The 18788-nt window shown below is 52.7% G+C and overlaps 1 long non-coding RNA gene across 2 annotated transcripts; it reads left to right on the plus strand.

The window, feature by feature from the left end:
- Positions 1 to 1308: 1308 nt before the first annotated feature.
- LOC119879442 lies at positions 1309 to 17687 on the plus strand. 2 transcript variants are annotated; one of them, XR_005387522.1, is made up of 3 exons: positions 1309 to 1686; positions 9571 to 9647; positions 17531 to 17683. It is a non-coding gene; the product is annotated as an uncharacterized LOC119879442 (long non-coding RNA). The 2 variants fall into 2 exon arrangements; XR_005387523.1 differs by lacking the exon at positions 1309 to 1686 and adding an exon at positions 7215 to 7294 and having other exon boundaries at positions 17531 to 17687.
- Positions 17688 to 18788: the final 1101 nt, after the last annotated feature.

Here is an 18788-nt window from a genome sequence, read left to right on the forward strand (position 1 = left end):
AGGTGGGATTTCGTTGTGCTTTTGACGTGTGTTTCCCTGATGGAAATAACAGTGATGCGGCGCATTTTCTCATGGGCTTGTCGGCCACGTCGACGTCTTGCTCTGTGCCATTTCGGTTCGTGTCTTTTGCCCATTTCCGGATTGGATGGTTGGTTTCTCTGCTGTTGAGTTGAATGGGTTCTTTAGAGATCGTGGATGCTGGCCCTTTACCCGACGGGTCATTTGCACGTAGCTTCTCCCATTCTGGAGGTTGTCTCTTGGTTTTGTTGAGTGTCTCTTTGGCTGTGCGGAAGCTTCTCATCCCGATAAAGTCCCAATAGTTCATCTTTGCTTTTGTTTTCTGGCCTTCACGGGTGTATCTTGCAAGAAGTTACTGTGGCCAAGTTCGGGAAGGACGTTGCCTGTGTTCTCCCCTAGGGTTTTGAGGGAATCTCATCTCACATTTACATCTTTCATCCATTTTGAGTTTTATCTCTGTGTATGGTGTGAGAGAATGGTCCAGTTTCATTCTTTTGCATGTGGCTGTCCAACGTTCCCAGCAGCCTTTAGTGAGGAGGCTGTCTTTTTTCCAGTGGATGGTCTCTCCTGCTTGGTCGAATATATGGTCCTGACCGTAGAGTTGAGGGTCCACTTCTGGATTTCTCTCTTCTGTCCCATTGATCCGTGTGTCTGTTTTTCTGCTAGTAGCACACTGTCTTGATGAGCACAGCTTTGTAGCACAACCTGAAGTCCGGCGTTGTGATGCCGCCAGCTGTGGTTTTCTTTTCTAATATTGCCCTGGGCATTCGGGGTCTTGTCTGATTCCACACTAATCTTCAGATGATTTGTGGCGACTCTCTGAAGGGAGCCTTTGGTATTTTTGATGATAGGGATTGCAATCAATGTGTAAATTGCCCTGGGTCAGTCACGTTGACATTTTCCCAATATATGAATTCTTCCAATCCAGGAGCAGGGGATAGTTTTCCATCTCTTAGTGTCCTCCTCAATTTCTTTCAGATGTGTTCCGTGGTTTTTCGGGTAGAGATCCTTTACCTCTTTGGTTAGGTGTATTCCTGGGTATCTCATGCTTTTGGGTGCAGTTGTCACTGGAACCGACTCCTTAATTTCTCTTTCTTCAGAGTCATCGTTGGCGTATAGAGAGGTGACTGATTTCTTGGCATAGATTTAGGATCCTGCCACGCTGCCGAATTTGCTGTATGAGTTCTACGATCTTGGGGTGGAGTCTTTTGGGTTTTCCGGGTACGGTACCATGCATGCCATCGGTGAAGAGGGCAAGTTTGACTACTTCTTTGCCAATGTGAATGCCTTTTATTTTTTCTGTCGCTTGATTGCTGAGGCCGAGATGTCTAGTAGTATGTTGAGAAGACGTGGTGAGGGTGGACATCCCTGTCTCTCGTTCCTGATGTTCGAAGAAAGGCTCCCAGTGTTTCCACATTGTGGATGATAATTTGCCACGGGCTTTTCGTAGATGGATTTGAAGATGCTGAGGGACGTTCCCTCTATCCCTGTACTCTGAAGGGTTTGGATCTGCCATGGATGCCGTATTTTGTCAAATGCTTCCTCTGCGTCTCTTGAGAGGATCATCTGGTTCTTGTTTTCTCTCTTGCAGATCTGATGAAGCCCATCGAGTGTTCTCCGAGTGCTGAAGCAGCCTTGCACCCTGGCGATTAACCCCACTGGGTCGTGGTGAGTAACTTCTTAATCATGTCCCGTCGGATCCTGTTGGCTCATATCTTGTGGAGAAGGTGTGCGTCCGCCTTAATCAGGGACATCGGTCCAGCATTGTCCCCTTTTGGGGTCTTGGGTTTTGGAGTTAAGGTGATGCTGGCCTCCAAGAACGAGCTTGGAAGTATTCCATCTCTTTCTATCTTTCGGAGCAGCTTTAGTAGCATAGGTAGTCTTTCTTCTTGAAGCGCTGGATAGAATTCCCCTGGGAAGCCATCTGGCCCTGGACTTTTGTGTCTTGGGAGGTTTGTGTGTTTGTTTATAGGTTTCTTTCTTATTGGAGGTCATTTTGCCAACATCGAGTGTAACTCCCCCAGTGTTCATCGCATCAAGTGCCCCCCTCTGTGCCCGTCACCCAGTCAACCCCGCCCCCCGCGTTCCTCCCTTTCTTCCACCCCTTGTTCATTTCCCAGGGTTAGGAGTCTCTCCTGTTCTGTCTCCTTTTCTGCCATCTCCCACTCATTTTTTTCTTCTTTCTCCTCTGTTCCCTTTCACTATTTTTTTCATACTCCCCAAAAGAACGAGACCATAGAATGTTTGTCCTTCGCCGACTGCCTTCTTTTTCTTTGACTCAGCCATAATACCCTCTGGTTCCATCCACATCGAAGCAAATGGTGGGTGTTTGTCGTTTCTGATGGCTGAGTAATCTTCCATCGTGTACAGAGACCACTCGCCCTCCTTATCCATTCATCTTTCGATGGGCACCGAGGCTCCTTCCGCAGTGTGGCTATCGTGGGCATTGCAACTCGAAACCTCAGGGTGCACGTGTCCCGGTGTTTCCCCGCATCTGTATCTTTGGGGTACATCTCCACCAGTGCACCCCCATGCTGGATCGCAGGGCAGATCCGTTGTTACCTCTCTGAGGCACCTGCACACGGTTTTCCATGCGTGGCTGCATCAGGTCACATTCCCACCAGCAGTGCAAGAGGGTTCCCTTTTCGCCACATCCTCGCCGACCTTCGCTGCTTCCTATCTTGTTAACGTTCACCGCAGTCACTGGTGTGTCAGGTGGGATCTCGTGGTGCTTTTGACCCATATCTCCCTGACGGCCAGTGATGCGGAGCATTGTCTCACGTGCTTGTCGGCCATGCCTAGTCTTCCTCTGTGACATTTCCATTCATGTCTCTTGCCCGTCTTCCGGATTGGATCGTTGGTCTCTTTGCTGTGGAGTTGCAGAAGTTCTTCAGAGATCTTGGATGCTGGCCCTTTACCTGACAGGGTCATTTGCACATGTCTTCTCCCACTCTGTGGGTTGGCTTTGAGTTTTGTCGGGTGTTTCTTTTGCTGTGTGGAACCTGCTCATCTTGGTGAAGTCCCAGCAATCCTTTTCTTCGCTCTTGTTTCTCTGGCCTTCGTGGCTGATGTCATTTCTACGAAGTTGCTGTGGCCCAGTTCAAGAAGGGTGTTGTTGCCTTTGTCCTGCCCTAGGATTTTGTCTTGCAAAATTGAGATCCTTCATCCATTTTGAGTTTATCCTTGTGTATGGTGTGAGAGGAATGGTCCAGTTTCATTCTTCTGCGTGTGGCTGTCCAGTGTTCCCAGCAGCATTTATTGAAGAGACTGTCTTTTCTTTTTCCCCGTGCATGGTCTTTCCTGCCTGGCTGAATATTAGTTGCCCATAGAGTTGAGGGTCCACCTCTGGATGCTCTCTTCTGTTCCATTGATCGGCGTGTCTGTTTTTGTGCCAGTATCCCACTGTCTTGCCCGTCACAGCTTCGTGGCACAACGTGAAATCCGGCATTGTGCTGCCCCCGCAGTGGTTTTCTTGGCGACTCTTCCCGTGGCCGTTCGGGGTCTTTTCGCATTCCACACCAGCCTTCAGAGGACTTGCTCCAGCTCTCTGAAGAGAGTCCGTGCTATTTCTGACAGGGATTGCATTAGTTGTGTATATTGCCCTGGGTCACGTTGACATTTTCCCCAATATCAATTCTTCCAACCCAGGAGCGTGGAACCCTTTTCCATCTCTTTGTGTCTTCCTCAGTTTCTTTCCGACGTGTTCCACAGTGTTTCAGGAAGCCACCCGGCCCTAGACTTTTGTGTCCTGGGAGGTCTTTGATGATGACTGCTTTAATTTCCTCCCTGGATATTGACCTGTTGGGGTTTTCTGTGTCTTCCTGTTCCGTTTTTGGTAGTTTGTGGTTTTCCGGAAATGCGTTCGTTTCTTCTCGATTGCCCAATTTATTGGCGTATAGCTGCTCAGGATGAGTTTTTCAGATCGCTTGTATTTCCTACGTGGTGGTGGTGATCTCTCCTTTCTCATTCGTGTTTTTGTTAATTGGAGTCTTTTCTCTCTTCTTTTAATAAGGCTGGCTTCATGGTTTTTCTCTCTCTTATTGGTTCTTTCAGAGGTCCACCACCTGGTTTTGTGGATGTGTTTCCTCAGTTCTTCTGCTCTCTATTTCATTGAGTTCTGCTCGAATTTTTATTAACCGTCGTCTTCTGCTGGGTGAAGGTTTCATTTGCTGGTCCTTCTCCAGCTCCTTTAGGTGCCAGGTTAGTTTTCGTATTTGAGTTCTTTCCAGTGTTTGGATTGATGCTTGTATTGCGATGTCTTTCCCCTATTTGGGACCGCTTTTGCTGTATCCCAGAGATTCTGAACGGTTGGTTGTATCTTCGTTCTCATTGGTTTCCGTGAATTTTCTTAATTCTTCTCTGATGTCCTGGTTGACCCTTTCACCTTTTAGCAGGATGGTCCTTAACCTGCACGTGTTTGAAATCCTTGCAAACTTCTTGTGGTTGAGCTCTAGTTTCAGAGCATTATGGGCTGAAAATATGCAGGGGACGATCCCAAAGTTTTGGTATCAATTATGACCTGATTTGTGACCCAGTATGTGGTCTCTTCTGGACAAAGTTCCACGTGCAATTGAGAATAATGTGAATTCAGTTGCATTTGCATGTAAAGTTCTGTAAATATCTGTGAGATCCACCTGGTCCACTGTATCCTTTAGTGCTCTTGTTTCTTTGGAGATGCTGTGCCTGGAAGACCTGTCAATTGCAGAAAGCGCCGTATTCGAGTCTCCAAGTAAAAGGGTATTATTATCTAAGTATGTCTTAACTTTGCTTAGCGATTGATTGATATCCGTGGCAACTCCCACATTCAGGGCATAGATACCCACGATCGTTAGTTAGGTCGTCTTGTTGGATAGATCCCTTACGTACGATCTAGTCTAGTGATTGTGTGAGGTTTCCCACATAGAGTGTCATGTCCTCTGTGAAGAGTGAGAGTTTGACTTCTTTGCCGATCCGGATGCCTTTTTTTTCTGTTTCGGAATGTCGCTGGGAAAGCGAGGACCACTACTATTCTGCCGAACGAGAGTGTTGAGGGTGGACACCCTGTCGTGTTCCTGACCTTAAGGGAAAAGCTCCAGGTTTTTCCCAATGAAGAGCACGTTCCCTCTCTGGGTCGTTTGTACATGGGTTTTATGATAATTGAGGTTTTTTTCCCAGTATGCGTACCCAGCAGAAGGTTTCCATCATGAAAGGATGGTCTATTTGGTCAAATGCTTTTTCTGCATCTATTGAGAGAATCCTACGGTTCTCATCCTTTGTTTCATTAACGTGGAGAGGGAAGGAGAGACAGAACTGGAGGGATGGACAGACACAGGGAGGGGGACACAGACAGGGAGGGAGAGATAGGGATGGGGAGGGAGAGACAGCGAGATGGTGAGGGAGAGACCGAGACAAGGAGGAAGAATGAGGAAGGGAGGGAGAGAGCCAGACATGGAAGGAGAGTCAGAGAGACAGGGAGGGAGAGACAGAGACAGAGAGACACCGAGAGCCCGGGAGGGATACACTGAGAGACAGGGAGGAAGAGTCAGAGAGAAAGGGAGGGAGACTGAGACACAGAGAGGGGAACACAGAGACAGGATGGAGAGAACGAGACGGAGTGAGAGACTGGGAGACACGAAGGGAGACACACAGAGACTGGCAGAGAGACAGAGACGCAAAGAGAGACAGAGACACAGGAAGGGAGAGTCGGCGAGACAGGGAGCGAGAGTCAGAGAGAGGGCGGGAGAGGAGACGGGGTGGGGGGCAGGGCGGGGACAGACTGAGATGGGGCAGCGGGGAGAGACAGACACAGACACAGGGAAGGAGAGTCAGAGAGACAGGGATGGAGAGACAGAGACAGCGAGGGAGATACAGAAAGACAGGCAGGGAGAGGCAGGGAAACAGGTAGGGAGACACCGAGAGCCTGGGAGGGAGAGACCGAGACACAGAGAGAAGGAGGGTGAGATCTAGACACCGTGGGAGAGACAGAGAGGGAGGGAGACCGAGAGACAGGGAGGGACAGACCCAGAGACAGGGAGGGAGAGACCGAGAGACCGGGAGGGACAGACCGAGAGACAGGCAGGGGGAGACAGAGAGACAGGGAGTGAGAGCCAGAGCCATGGAGGGAGACCGAGATACAGTGAGGGAGAGGCCGAGAGACAGGATGAGAGAGAGACAGGGATGGAGACACACAGACAGGGAGGGACAGATGGAGACGGGTGGCGAGAGACAGGGATGGAGAGACCGAGGCAGGGAAGGAGAGACAGAAGTGGAGGGATGGACAGAGACAGGGAGGGAGAGATAGATAGAGGTGGGCAGGGAGACGGAGAGAAAGCGAGGGGGAGTCCGAGAGACAGGCAGGGAGAGAGAGATGGAGACAGGGAGGAGTGACTGAGACGACGGGGGTGAGAGATCGAGATGGGGGAGAGACACAGGACAGGGAAGGAAGGATCCAGAGACAGGGAGGGACAGACAGACCAAGAGACAGAGAGGGAGAGATGAGACAGAGGGGAGAGACCAAGGTGCAGGGAGGGAGACCGAGAGACAGGAGGGGAGAGTCAGAGACAGGGAGGGAGGAGACAGCGAGACAGAGACAGGATGGAGAGAATGAGACAGGGAGGGAGACAAGTGAGAGTCCGAGAGACAAGAAGGTAGGCACAGAGACAGGGAGAGAGAGACAGCGAGGGACAGGCCATGATAGGCAGTAAGAGAAGAAAGACTGGGAGGGACACAGAGACTGGGAGGGCGAGGGAGAGAGAGAGAGATGGGGGTGGGGGCAGAGGCAGAGAGACTGGGAGGGAGACAGGGCCAGACCGGGAGGGAGAGCGAGGGAGACAGTGAGGGAGAGACAGAGACCGGGACGGAGGGACAGGGATGGAGACACAGAGCCAGAGAGAGGCTCCGTGCCTCCGTGAGCAGGTGTCCCTCGGGACTGAGCCGGGGCGCAAGGCCTCGGCCCCGGCGCCCCGACTAGACTAGCGGGGGGAGGCAGAGGCGGTCTCGGGTCCCCTGTAGGCTCCGCGGAGGGCGGGCCTCTGTGTGGCAGGTCTGCGGGGGGCGTGGCGGGGGCGGGGCGGGAGCTTGCCCAGGCGCCTGAGCCCGAGCGTGACCTGAAGGGGGCCGGGGCGTGGCCGCAGGAGGAGCTGTGCGCAGATGCGGCGACCTGGGCACGGCAGGAGGTTGCGCGGCCGCGCCCCCAGTCCAGGCCCGCGGTTCCCCGCGGTTCCCCGCGGTTCCCCGCGGTTCCCCGCGCTCCGGGCTCGCGGCAGCGGCTCTGCAGGCCTCGGCCCCCGGCGCGCAGGTCAGCGTGGGCCCCGGGAGGCGTGACGGGCCCCGGGGTGGCTGTGCGAGAGGCATCTGGCCCTCGCTGGTGGCGCGGCGGGTGCCTGGGAGGGACCGGAGGGGGACAGTGAGTCTTGGGGGCCGCATGGAGGCGCCCCCGTGGCGAGCCCGGCGGACACCCTTTGGGCCGCCAGGGTGCCGGGCAGAGGGCTGCGCGGGGGAGGAGTGGTGGCACCTGTTCTCGGAGGGGGGCGGCGGCGGGGCCTCCTACGTGTCAGGTCAGGTCTCACAGGAGCGGCTCAGGGAGGGTGTGGGGCCCCTCCACCGGGGCTCGGGGAGGTGCCGCCGAACCCATCCGCGGCTGCTCAGAGGGGTTAGGATGCAGGCACCTTGCGATGTCAGGGCAGGGCCTTGGGGCGGTGGCTTGAGGGCCTGGGCTGCTGGGCCCCCCCAGGCCCCCCAAGGCCCTTGGCTGTTCCTCCTCCCCCCACCCCCTCCCCGCTCTCAGGTCCCTCCCTAAGCTCCCCAGCCTGGCCGGCAGCATGCCCCCCTCCCCCTTGGTCCCTTTCAGGTGAATATGGCTACCTCTGAAATTGTTGAATTTTGAAATCGTTCCCCTTTCTGCACATCCTGTCCAGTATTTGTGGTTTCCTGTCTGGCCAATGTTCCCCATTCTCACCGGTGTAAGGTGGGATTTCGTTGTGCTTTTGACGTGTGTTTCCCTGATGGAAATAACAGTGATGCGGCGCATTTTCTCATGGGCTTGTCGGCCACGTCGACGTCTTGCTCTGTGCCATTTCGGTTCGTGTCTTTTGCCCATTTCCGGATTGGATGGTTGGTTTCTCTGCTGTTGAGTTGAATGGGTTCTTTAGAGATCGTGGATGCTGGCCCTTTATCTGACGGGTCATTTGCACGTAGCTTCTCCCATTATGGAGGTTGTCTGTTGGTTTTGTTGAGTGTCTCTTTGGCTGTGCGGAAGCTTCTCATCCCGATGAAGTCCCAATAGTTCATCTTTGCTTTTGTTTTCTGGCCTTCACGGGTGTATCTTGCAAGAAGTTACTGTGGCCAAGTTCGGGAAGGACGTTGCCTGTGTTCTCCCCTAGGGTTTTGAGGGAATCTCATCTCACATTTACATCTTTCATCCATTTTGAGTTTTATCTCTGTGTATGGTGTGAGAGAATGGTCCAGTTTCATTCTTTTGCATGTGGCTGTCCAACGTTCCCAGCAGCCTTTAGTGAGGAGGCTGTCTTTTTTGCAGTGGATGGTCTCTCCTGCTTGGTCGAATATATGGTCCTGACCGTAGAGTTGAGGGTCCACTTCTGGATTTCTCTCTTCTGTCCCATTGATCCGTGTGTCTGTTTTTCTGCTAGTAGCACACTGTCTTGATGAGCACAGCTTTGTAGCACAACCTGAAGTCCGGCGTTGTGATGCCGCCAGCTGTGGTTTTCTTTTCTAATATTGCCCTGGGCATTCGGGGTCTTGTCTGATTCCACACTAATCTTCAGATGATTTGTGGCGACTCTCTGAAGGGAGCCTTTGGTATTTTTGATGATAGGGATTGCAATCAATGTGTAAATTGCCCTGGGTCAGTCACGTTGACATTTTCCCAATATATGAATTCTTCCAATCCAGGAGCAGGGGATAGTTTTCCATCTCTTAGTGTCCTCCTCAATTTCTTTCAGATGTGTTCCGTGGTTTTTCGGGTAGAGATCCTTTACCTCTTTGGTTAGGTGTATTCCTGGGTATCTCATGCTTTTGGGTGCAGTTGTCACTGGAACCGACTCCTTAATTTCTCTTTCTTCAGAGTCATCGTTGGCGTATAGAGAGGTGACTGATTTCTTGGGATAGATTTAGGATCCTGCCACGCTGCCGAATTTGCTGTATGAGTTCTACGATCTTGGGGTGGAGTCTTTTGGGTTTTCCGGGTACAGTACCATGCATGCCATCGGTGAAGAGGGCAAGTTTGACTACTTCTTTGCCAATGTGAATGCCTTTTATTTTTTCTGTCGCTTGATTGCTGAGGCCGAGATGTCTAGAAGAATGTTGAGAAGACGTGGTGAGGGTGGACATCCCTGTCTCTCGTTCCTGATGTTCGAAGAAAGGCTCCCAGTGTTTCCACATTGTGGATGATAATTTGCCACGGGCTTTTCGTAGATGGATTTGAAGATTCTGAGGGACGTTCCCTCTATCCCTGTACTCTGAAGGGTTTGGATCTGCCATGGATGCCGTATTTTGTCAAATGCTTCCTCTGCGTCTCTTGAGAGGATCATCTGGTTCTTGTTTTCTCTCTTGCAGATCTGATGAAGCCCATCGAGTGTTCTCCGAGTGCTGAAGCAGCCTTGCACCCTGGCGATTAACCCCACTGGGTCGTGGTGAGTAACTTCTTAATCATGTCCCGTCGGATCCTGTTGGCTCATATCTTGTGGAGAAGGTGTGCGTCCGCCTTAATCAGGGACATCGGTCCAGCATTGTCCCCTTTTGGGGTCTTGGGTTTTGGAGTTAAGGTGATGCTGGCCTCCAAGAACGAGCTTGGAAGTATTCCATCTCTTTCTATCTTTCGGAGCAGCTTTTTAGTAGCATAGTTAGTCTTTCTTCTTGAAGCGCTGGATAGAATTCCCCTGGGAAGCCATCTGGCCCTGGACTTTTGTGTCTTGGGAGGTTTGTGTGTTTGTTTATAGGTTTCTTTCTTATTGGAGGTCATTTTGCCAACATCGAGTGTAACTCCCCCAGTGTTCATCGCATCAAGTGCCCCCCTCTGTGCCCGTCACCCAGTCAACCCCGCCCCCCGCGTTCCTCCCTTTCTTCCACCCCTTGTTCATTTCCCAGGGTTAGGAGTCTCTCCTGTTCTGTCTCCTTTTCTGCCATCTCCCACTCATTTTTTTTCTTCTTTCTCCTCTGTTCCCTTTCACTATTTTTTTCATACTCCCCAAAAGAACGAGACCATAGAATGTTTGTCCTTCGCCGACTGCCTTCTTTTTCTTTGACTCAGCCATAATACCCTCTGGTTCCATCCACATCGAAGCAAATGGTGGGTGTTTGTCGTTTCTGATGGCTGAGTAATCTTCCATCGTGTACAGAGACCACTCGCCCTCCTTATCCATTCATCTTTCGATGGGCACCGAGGCTCCTTCCGCAGTGTGGCTATCGTGGGCATTGCAACTCGAAACCTCAGGGTGCACGTGTCCCGGTGTTTCCCCGCATCTGTATCTTTGGGGTACATCTCCACCAGTGCACCCCCATGCTGGATCGCAGGGCAGATCCGTTGTTACCTCTCTGAGGCACCTGCACACGGTTTTCCATGCGTGGCTGCATCAGGTCACATTCCCACCAGCAGTGCAAGAGGGTTCCCTTTTCGCCACATCCTCGCCGACCTTCGCTGCTTCCTATCTTGTTAACGTTCACCGCAGTCACTGGTGTGTCAGGTGGGATCTCGTGGTGCTTTTGACCCATATCTCCCTGACGGCCAGTGATGCGGAGCATTGTCTCACGTGCTTGTCGGCCATGCCTAGTCTTCCTCTGTGACATTTCCATTCATGTCTCTTGCCCGTCTTCCGGATTGGATCGTTGGTCTCTTTGCTGTGGAGTTGCAGAAGTTCTTCAGAGATCTTGGATGCTGGCCCTTTACCTGACAGGGTCATTTGCACATGTCTTCTCCCACTCTGTGGGTTGGCTTTGAGTTTTGTCGGGTGTTTCTTTTGCTGTGTGGAACCTGCTCATCTTGGTGAAGTCCCAGCAATCCTTTTCTTCGCTCTTGTTTCTCTGGCCTTCGTGGCTGATGTCATTTCTACGAAGTTGCTGTGGCCCAGTTCAAGAAGGGTGTTGTTGCCTTTGTCCTGCCCTAGGATTTTGATGGACTCTTGTCTTGCAAAATTGAGATCCTTCATCCATTTTGAGTTTATCCTTGTGTATGGTGTGAGAGGAATGGTCCAGTTTCATTCTTCTGCGTGTGGCTGTCCAGTGTTCCCAGCAGCATTTATTGAAGAGACTGTCTTTTCTTTTTCCCCGTGCATGGTCTTTCCTGCCTGGCTGAATATTAGTTGCCCATAGAGTTGAGGGTCCACCTCTGGATGCTCTCTTCTGTTCCATTGATCGGCGTGTCTGTTTTTGTGCCAGTATCCCACTGTCTTGCCCGTCACAGCTTCGTGGCACAACGTGAAATCCGGCATTGTGCTGCCCCCGCAGTGGTTTTCTTGGCGACTCTTCCCGTGGCCGTTCGGGGTCTTCTCGCATTCCACACCAGCCTTCAGAGGACTTGCTCCAGCTCTCTGAAGAGAGTCCGTGCTATTTCTGACAGGGATTGCATTAGTTGTGTATATTGCCCTGGGTCACGTTGACATTTTCCCCAATATCAATTCTTCCAACCCAGGAGCGTGGAACCCTTTTCCATCTCTTTGTGTCTTCCTCAGTTTCTTTCCGACGTGTTCCACAGTGTTTCAGGAAGCCACCCGGCCCTAGACTTTTGTGTCCTGGGAGGTCTTTGATGATGACTGCTTTAATTTCCTCCCTGGATATTGACCTGTTGGGGTTTTCTGTGTCTTCCTGTTCCGTTTTTGGTAGTTTGTGGTTTTCCGGAAATGCGTTCGTTTCTTCTCGATTGCCCAATTTATTGGCGTATAGCTGCTCAGGATGAGTTTTTCAGATCGCTTGTATTTCCTACGTGGTGGTGGTGATCTCTCCTTTCTCATTCGTGTTTTTGTTAATTGGAGTCTTTTCTCTCTTCTTTTAATAAGGCTGGCTTCATGGTTTTTCTCTCTCTTATTGGTTCTTTCAGAGGTCCACCACCTGGTTTTGTGGATGTGTTTCCTCAGTTCTTCTGCTCTCTATTTCATTGAGTTCTGCTCGAATTTTTATTAACCGTCGTCTTCTGCTGGGTGAAGGTTTCATTTGCTGGTCCTTCTCCAGCTCCTTTAGGTGCCAGGTTAGTTTTCGTGTTTGAGTTCTTTCCAGTGTTTTGATCGATGCTTGTATTGCGATGTCTTTCCCCTATTTGGGACCGCTTTTGCTGTATCCCAGAGATTCTGAACGGTTGGTCGTATCTTCGTTCTCATTGGTTTCCGTGAATTTTCTTAATTCTTCTCTAATGTCCTGGTTGACCCTTTCACCTTTTAGCAGGATGGTCCTTAACCTGCACGTGTTTGAAATCCTTGAAAACTTCTTGTGGTTGAGCTCTAGTTTCAGAGCATTATGGGCTGAAAATATGCAGGGGACGATCCCAAAGTTTTGGTATCGATTATGACCTGATTTGTGACCCAGTATGTGGTCTCTTCTGGACAGAGTTCCACGTGCAATTGAGAAGAATGTGAATTCAGTTGCATTTGCATGTAAAGTTCTGTAAATATCTGTGAGATCCACCTGGTCCACTGTATCCTTTAGTGCTCTTGTTTCTTTGGAGATGCTGTGCCTGGAAGACCTGTCAATTGCAGAAAGCGCCGTATTCGAGTCTCCAAGTAAAAGGGTATTATTATCTAAGTATGTCTTAACTTTGCTTAGCGATTGATTGATATCCGTGGCAACTCCCACATTCAGGGCATAGATACCCACGATCGTTAGTTAGGTCGTCTTGTTGGATAGATCCCTTACGTACGATCTAGTCTAGTGATTGTGTGAGGTTTTCCACATAGAGTGTCATGTCCTCTGTGAAGAGTGAGAGTGTGACTTCTTTGCCGATCCGGATGCCTTTTTTTTCTGTTTCGGAATGTCGCTGGGAAAGCGAGGACCACTACTATTCTGCCGAACGAGAGTGTTGAGGGTGGACACCCTGTCGTGTTCCTGACCTTAAGGGAAAAGCTCCAGGTTTTTCCCAATGAAGAGCACGTTCCCTCTCTGGGTCGTTTGTACATGGGTTTTATGATAATTGAGGTTTTTTTCCCAGTATGCGTACCCAGCAGAAGGTTTCCATCATGAAAGGATGGTCTATTTGGTCAAATGCTTTTTCTGCATCTATTGAGAGAATCCTACGGTTCTCATCCTTTGTTTCATTAACGTGGAGAGGGAAGGAGAGACAGAACTGGAGGGATGGACAGACACAGGGAGGGGGACACAGACAGGGAGGGAGAGATAGGGATGGGGAGGGAGAGACAGAGAGATGGTGAGGGAGAGACCGAGACAAGGTGGAAGAATGAGGAAGGGAGGGAGAGAGCCAGACATGGAAGGAGAGTCAGAGAGACAGGGAGGGAGAGACAGAGACAGAGAGACACCGAGAGCCCGGGAGGGATACACTGAGAGACAGGGAGGAAGAGTCAGAGAGAAAGGGAGGGAGACTGAGACACAGAGAGGGGAACACAGAGACAGGATGGAGAGAACGAGACGGAGTGAGAGACTGGGAGACACGAAGGGAGACACACAGAGACTGGCAGAGAGACAGAGACGCAAAGAGAGACAGAGACACAGGAAGGGAGAGTCGGCGAGACAGGGAGCGAGAGTCAGAGAGAGGGCGGGAGAGGAGACGGGGTGGGGGGCAGGGCGGGGACAGACTGAGATGGGGCAGCGGGGAGAGACAGACACAGACACAGGGAAGGAGAGTCAGAGAGACAGGGATGGAGAGACAGAGACAGCGAGGGAGATACAGAAAGACAGGCAGGGAGAGGCAGGGAAACAGGTAGGGAGACACCGAGAGCCTGGGAGGGAGAGACCGAGACACAGAGAGAAGGAGGGTGAGATCTAGACACCGTGGGAGAGACAGAGAGGGAGGGAGACCGAGAGACAGGGAGGGACAGACCCAGAGACAGGGAGGGAGAGACCAAGAGACAGGCAGGGGGAGACAGAGAGACAGGCAGGGGGAGACAGAGAGACAGGGAGTGAGAGCCAGAGCCATGGAGGGAGACCGAGATACAGTGAGGGAGAGGCCGAGAGACAGGATGAGAGAGAGACAGGGATGGAGACACACAGACAGGGAGGGACAGATGGAGACGGGTGGCGAGAGACAGGGATGGAGAGACCGAGGCAGGGAAGGAGAGACAGAAGTGGAGGGATGGACAGAGACAGGGAGGGAGAGATAGATAGAGGTGGGCAGGGAGACGGAGAGAAAGCGAGGGGGAGTCCGAGAGACAGGCAGGGAGAGAGAGATGGAGACAGGGAGGAGTGACTGAGACGACGGGGGTGAGAGATCGAGATGGGGGAGAGACACAGGACAGGGAAGGAAGGATCCAGAGACAGGGAGGGACAGACAGACCAAGAGACAGAGAGGGAGAGATGAGACAGAGGGGAGAGACCAAGGTGCAGGGAGGGAGACCGAGAGACAGGAGGGGAGAGTCAGAGACAGGGAGGGAGGAGACAGCGAGACAGAGACAGGATGGAGAGAATGAGACAGGGAGGGAGACAAGTGAGAGTCCGAGAGACAAGAAGGTAGGCACAGAGACAGGGAGAGAGAGACAGCGAGGGACAGGCCATGATAGGCAGTAAGAGAAGAAAGACTGGGAGGGACACGGAGACTGGGAGGGCGAGGGAGAGAGAGAGAGATGGGGGTGGGGGCAGAGGCAGAGAGACTGGGAGGGAGACAGGGCCAGACCGGGAGGGAGAGCGAGGGAGACAGTGAGGGAGAGACAGAGACCGGGACGGAGGGACAGGGATGGAGACACAGAGCCAGAGAGAGGCTCCGTGCCTCCGTGAGCAGGTGTCCCTCGGGACTGAGCCGGGGCGCAAGGCCTCGGCCCCGGCGCCCCGACTAGACTAGCGGGGGGAGGCAGAGGCGGTCTCGGGTCCCCTGTAGGCTCCGCGGAGGGCGGGCCTCTGTGTGGCAGGTCTGCGGGGGGCGTGGCGGGGGCGGGGCGGGAGCTTGCCCAGGCGCCTGAGCCCGAGCGTGACCTGAAGGGGGCCGGGGCGTGGCCGCAGGAGGAGCTGTGCGCAGATGCGGCGACCTGGGCACGGCAGGAGGTTGCGCGGCCGCGCCCCCAGTCCAGGCCCGCGGTTCCCCGCGGTTCCCCGCGGTTCCCCGCGGTTCCCCGCGCTCCGGGCTCGCGGCAGCGGCTCTGCAGGCCTCGGCCCCCGGCGCGCAGGTCAGCGTGGGCCCCGGGAGGCGTGACGGGCCCCGGGGTGGCTGTGCGAGAGGCATCTGGCCCTCGCTGGTGGCGCGGCGGGTGCCTGGGAGGGACCGGAGGGGGACAGTGAGTCTTGGGGGCCGCATGGAGGCGCCCCCGTGGCGAGCCCGGCGGACACCCTTTGGGCCGCCAGGGTGCCGGGCAGAGGGCTGCGCGGGGGAGGAGTGGTGGCACCTGTTCTCGGAGGGGGGCGGCGGCGGGGCCTCCTACGTGTCAGGTCAGGTCTCACAGGAGCGGCTCAGGGAGGGTGTGGGGCCCCTCCACCGGGGCTCGGGGAGGTGCCGCCGAACCCATCCGCGGCTGCTCAGAGGGGTTAGGATGCAGGCACCTTGCGATGTCAGGGCAGGGCCTTGGGGTGGTGGCTTGAGGGCCTGGGCTGCTGGGCCCCCCCAGGCCCCCCAAGGCCCTTGGTGTTCCTCCTCCCCCCACCCCCTCCCCGCTCTCAGGTCCCTCCCTAAGCTCCCCAGCCTGGCCGGCAGCATGCCCCCCTCCCCCTTGGTCCCTTTCAGGTGAATATGCTACCTCTGAAATTGTTGAATTTTGAAATCGTTCCCCTTTCTGCACATCCTGTCCAGTATTTGTGGTTTCCTGTCTGGCCAATGTTCCCCATTCTCACCGGTGTAAGGTGGGATTTCGTTGTGCTTTTGACGTGTGTTTCCCTGATGGAAATAACAGTGATGCGGCGCATTTTCTCATGGGCTTGTCGGCCACGTCGACGTCTTGCTCTGTGCCATTTCGGTTCGTGTCTTTTGCCCATTTCCGGATTGGATGGTTGGTTTCTCTGCTGTTGAGTTGAATGGGTTCTTTAGAGATCGTGGATGCTGGCCCTTTACCCGACGGGTCATTTGCACGTAGCTTCTCCCATTCTGGAGGTTGTCTGTTGGTTTTGTTGAGTGTCTCTTTGGCTGTGCGGAAGCTTCTCATCCCGATAAAGTCCCAATAGTTCATCTTTGCTTTTGTTTCTCTGGCCTTTGTGGGTGTATCTTGCATGAAGTTGCTGTGGCCAAGTTCGGGAAGGACGTTGCCTGTGTTCTCCCCTAGGGTTTTGATGGAATCTCATCTCACATTTACATCTTTCATCCATTTTGAGTTTATCTTTGTGTCTGGTGTGAGACAGTGGTCCAGGTTCACTCCTCTGCATGTGGCTGTCCAGCATTCCCAGTGGCATTTATGGAAGAGACTTGTCTTTTTTTCCAGTGGATGGTCTCTCCTGCTTGGTCGAATATGTGGTCTTGACCACTGAGTGGAGGGTCCACTTCTGGATTCCTCTTCTGTTCCATTGATGGATGTGTCTGTTTTTGTGCCTGTACCACACTGTCTTGGTGAGCACAGCTTTGCAGTGCAACCTGAAATCCGGCATTGTACTGCCCCCCGCTGTGGTTTTCTTGGCTACTCTTCCTGTGGCCATTCGGGGTCCTTTCTGATTCCACACAAATCTTCAGATGATCTGTTCCAGCTCTCTGAAGAGAGTCCATGGTATTTTGATAGGGATTGCATTGTGTAAATTGCCCTGGGTCACGTTGACGTTTTCCCAATATTCATTCTTCGGATCCATGAGCATGGAATAGTTTGCCATCTCTTTGTGTCTTCCTCAGTCTCTTTCAGACGTGTTCTGTCATTTTTCGGATAGAGATCCTTGACCTCTTTGGTTAGGTTTATTCCTAGGTAGCGCATGCTTTCGGGTGCCATCCCAAATGGGGTTGACTCCTTAATTTCTCTTTCTTCAGTCTCATCGTTAGCGTCTAGAAAGGCCACTGGTTTCTGGGCATTGATTTCGTACCCTGCCACACTGCCGAATTTGCTGTATGAGTTCTAGCAGTCTTGGGGTCGAGTCTTTTGGGTTTTCCAGGTGTATGGTATCATGTCATCTGTGAACAGGGAGAGTTTGACTTCTTCTAGGCCGATTTGAATGCCTTTTATTTCTTTTTGTTGCCTGATTGCTGAGGCTATGACGTCTAGTGTTATGTTGAATTGCAGTGATGAGAGTGGACATCCCTGTCTCGTTCCTGATCTTCTTCGGGGAAAGGCTCCCAGCATTTCCCCCTTGGGAATGATAATTTGCCGCGGGCTTTTCATAGATGGCTTTGAAGATGCTGAGGAATGTTCTCTCTATCCCTATACTCTGAAGCGTTTGGATCAGGAATGGATGCCGTATTTTGTCAAATGCTTTCTCTGCATCTATTGAGAGGATCATCTGGTTCTCGTGTTTTCTCTTGCAGATCTGATCAGTCACATGGAGTGTTTGACAAGTGTTGAACCAGCCTTGCATCCCGGGGATAAATGCTACCTGGTCACGGTGAGTAACTTCTCAATGTACCGTTGGATCCTATTGGCTCGTATATTGTTGAGAACGTTTGCATCCGTGTTCATCGGAGACATTGGTCTATAACTCTCCTTTTTGGTCGGGTGGGGTCTTTGTCTGCTTTTGGACTTAAGGTGATGCTGGTCTCATAGAACGAGTTTGGAAGTATTCCATCTCCAGAAGCTTCAGCTGGCCTCACTGTAGTCTCTTTGGCAGGCTCTTGATTTGGTTCAGGATGTTGCTCAGTGGCAAAAGTCATTTGCTCCACTGAGGCAGGTGGCGGCTCCGGCATGTGCGGGAACCCGATAGCATGCACCTGGGCGTGCTCTTCCTCCAGGGTGGCCACGGGTACAGGTAGCTCTTGCATGTCGGAACAGTGAGTCAGAGGTGTTACCACCACATGCATTGGTTTGGTCTGAGCAGCTGGCTTCTCGGCTCGAGCCATGACCAGCTCAATCACCTCTGGCCCTGAAGCTTTAGCAGGCCCCAAGGTAGGAGCTGGGGCCAGTTGTTGAGGTGGTTCAGGATATTGCACAGGGGTGGACACTATTTGCTCCACTGAGACGAGTGGTTGCTCCGGCATGTGGCAGACCCTGATAGCATGCGCTGGGACATGATCTACTGCGAGGGTGGCCAAGATTGCAGGTGGGTCCTCCTTGTTGGGAGAGTGAATCAGAGATTTGACCACCTCATGCATTGGCTTCAACTCAGCAGCTGGTATCTCTACTCTGGCCAAGCACTCAGCACCGACAGCCCTGCCCAGCTCGATCACCTCAGGCCCAGAAGCTTCATCAGGCCCCACCTTCAGAGCTGGGGTGGGCTGCTGACATGATGTTGCTCAGGGGCCAAAGCTGGTTGCTGCACTGAGGCAGGTGATTCCTTTGGCATGGCATGCCGGGGACATTGATAGTGGGCACCTGGGGGAGCTCTTGTTGCAGGGTGGCCAAGTGTGTAGGTGGCTCCTCCAGGTTGGGACAGTGAATCAGAGGTGTGACTGCCTTGTAAATTGACTTGGCCTCAGCAGCTAGCTTCTCGGCTCGGGCCATGCACTCAGCACCAACTGCCATGCCCGGCTCAAACTGCTCAGGCCCATAAGTTTCAGCTTGCCCCAGTGTAGTAGCTCTGGCGGGCTCTTGATTTCGTTTAGGATGTTGCTCAGTGGCCGAAGTCGGTTG

This window comes from Canis lupus, unplaced genomic scaffold (assembly GCF_011100685.1).
Source record: "Canis lupus familiaris isolate Mischka breed German Shepherd unplaced genomic scaffold, alternate assembly UU_Cfam_GSD_1.0 chrUn_S860H1024, whole genome shotgun sequence".
NCBI classification, from domain to species: domain Eukaryota; kingdom Metazoa; phylum Chordata; class Mammalia; order Carnivora; family Canidae; genus Canis; species Canis lupus.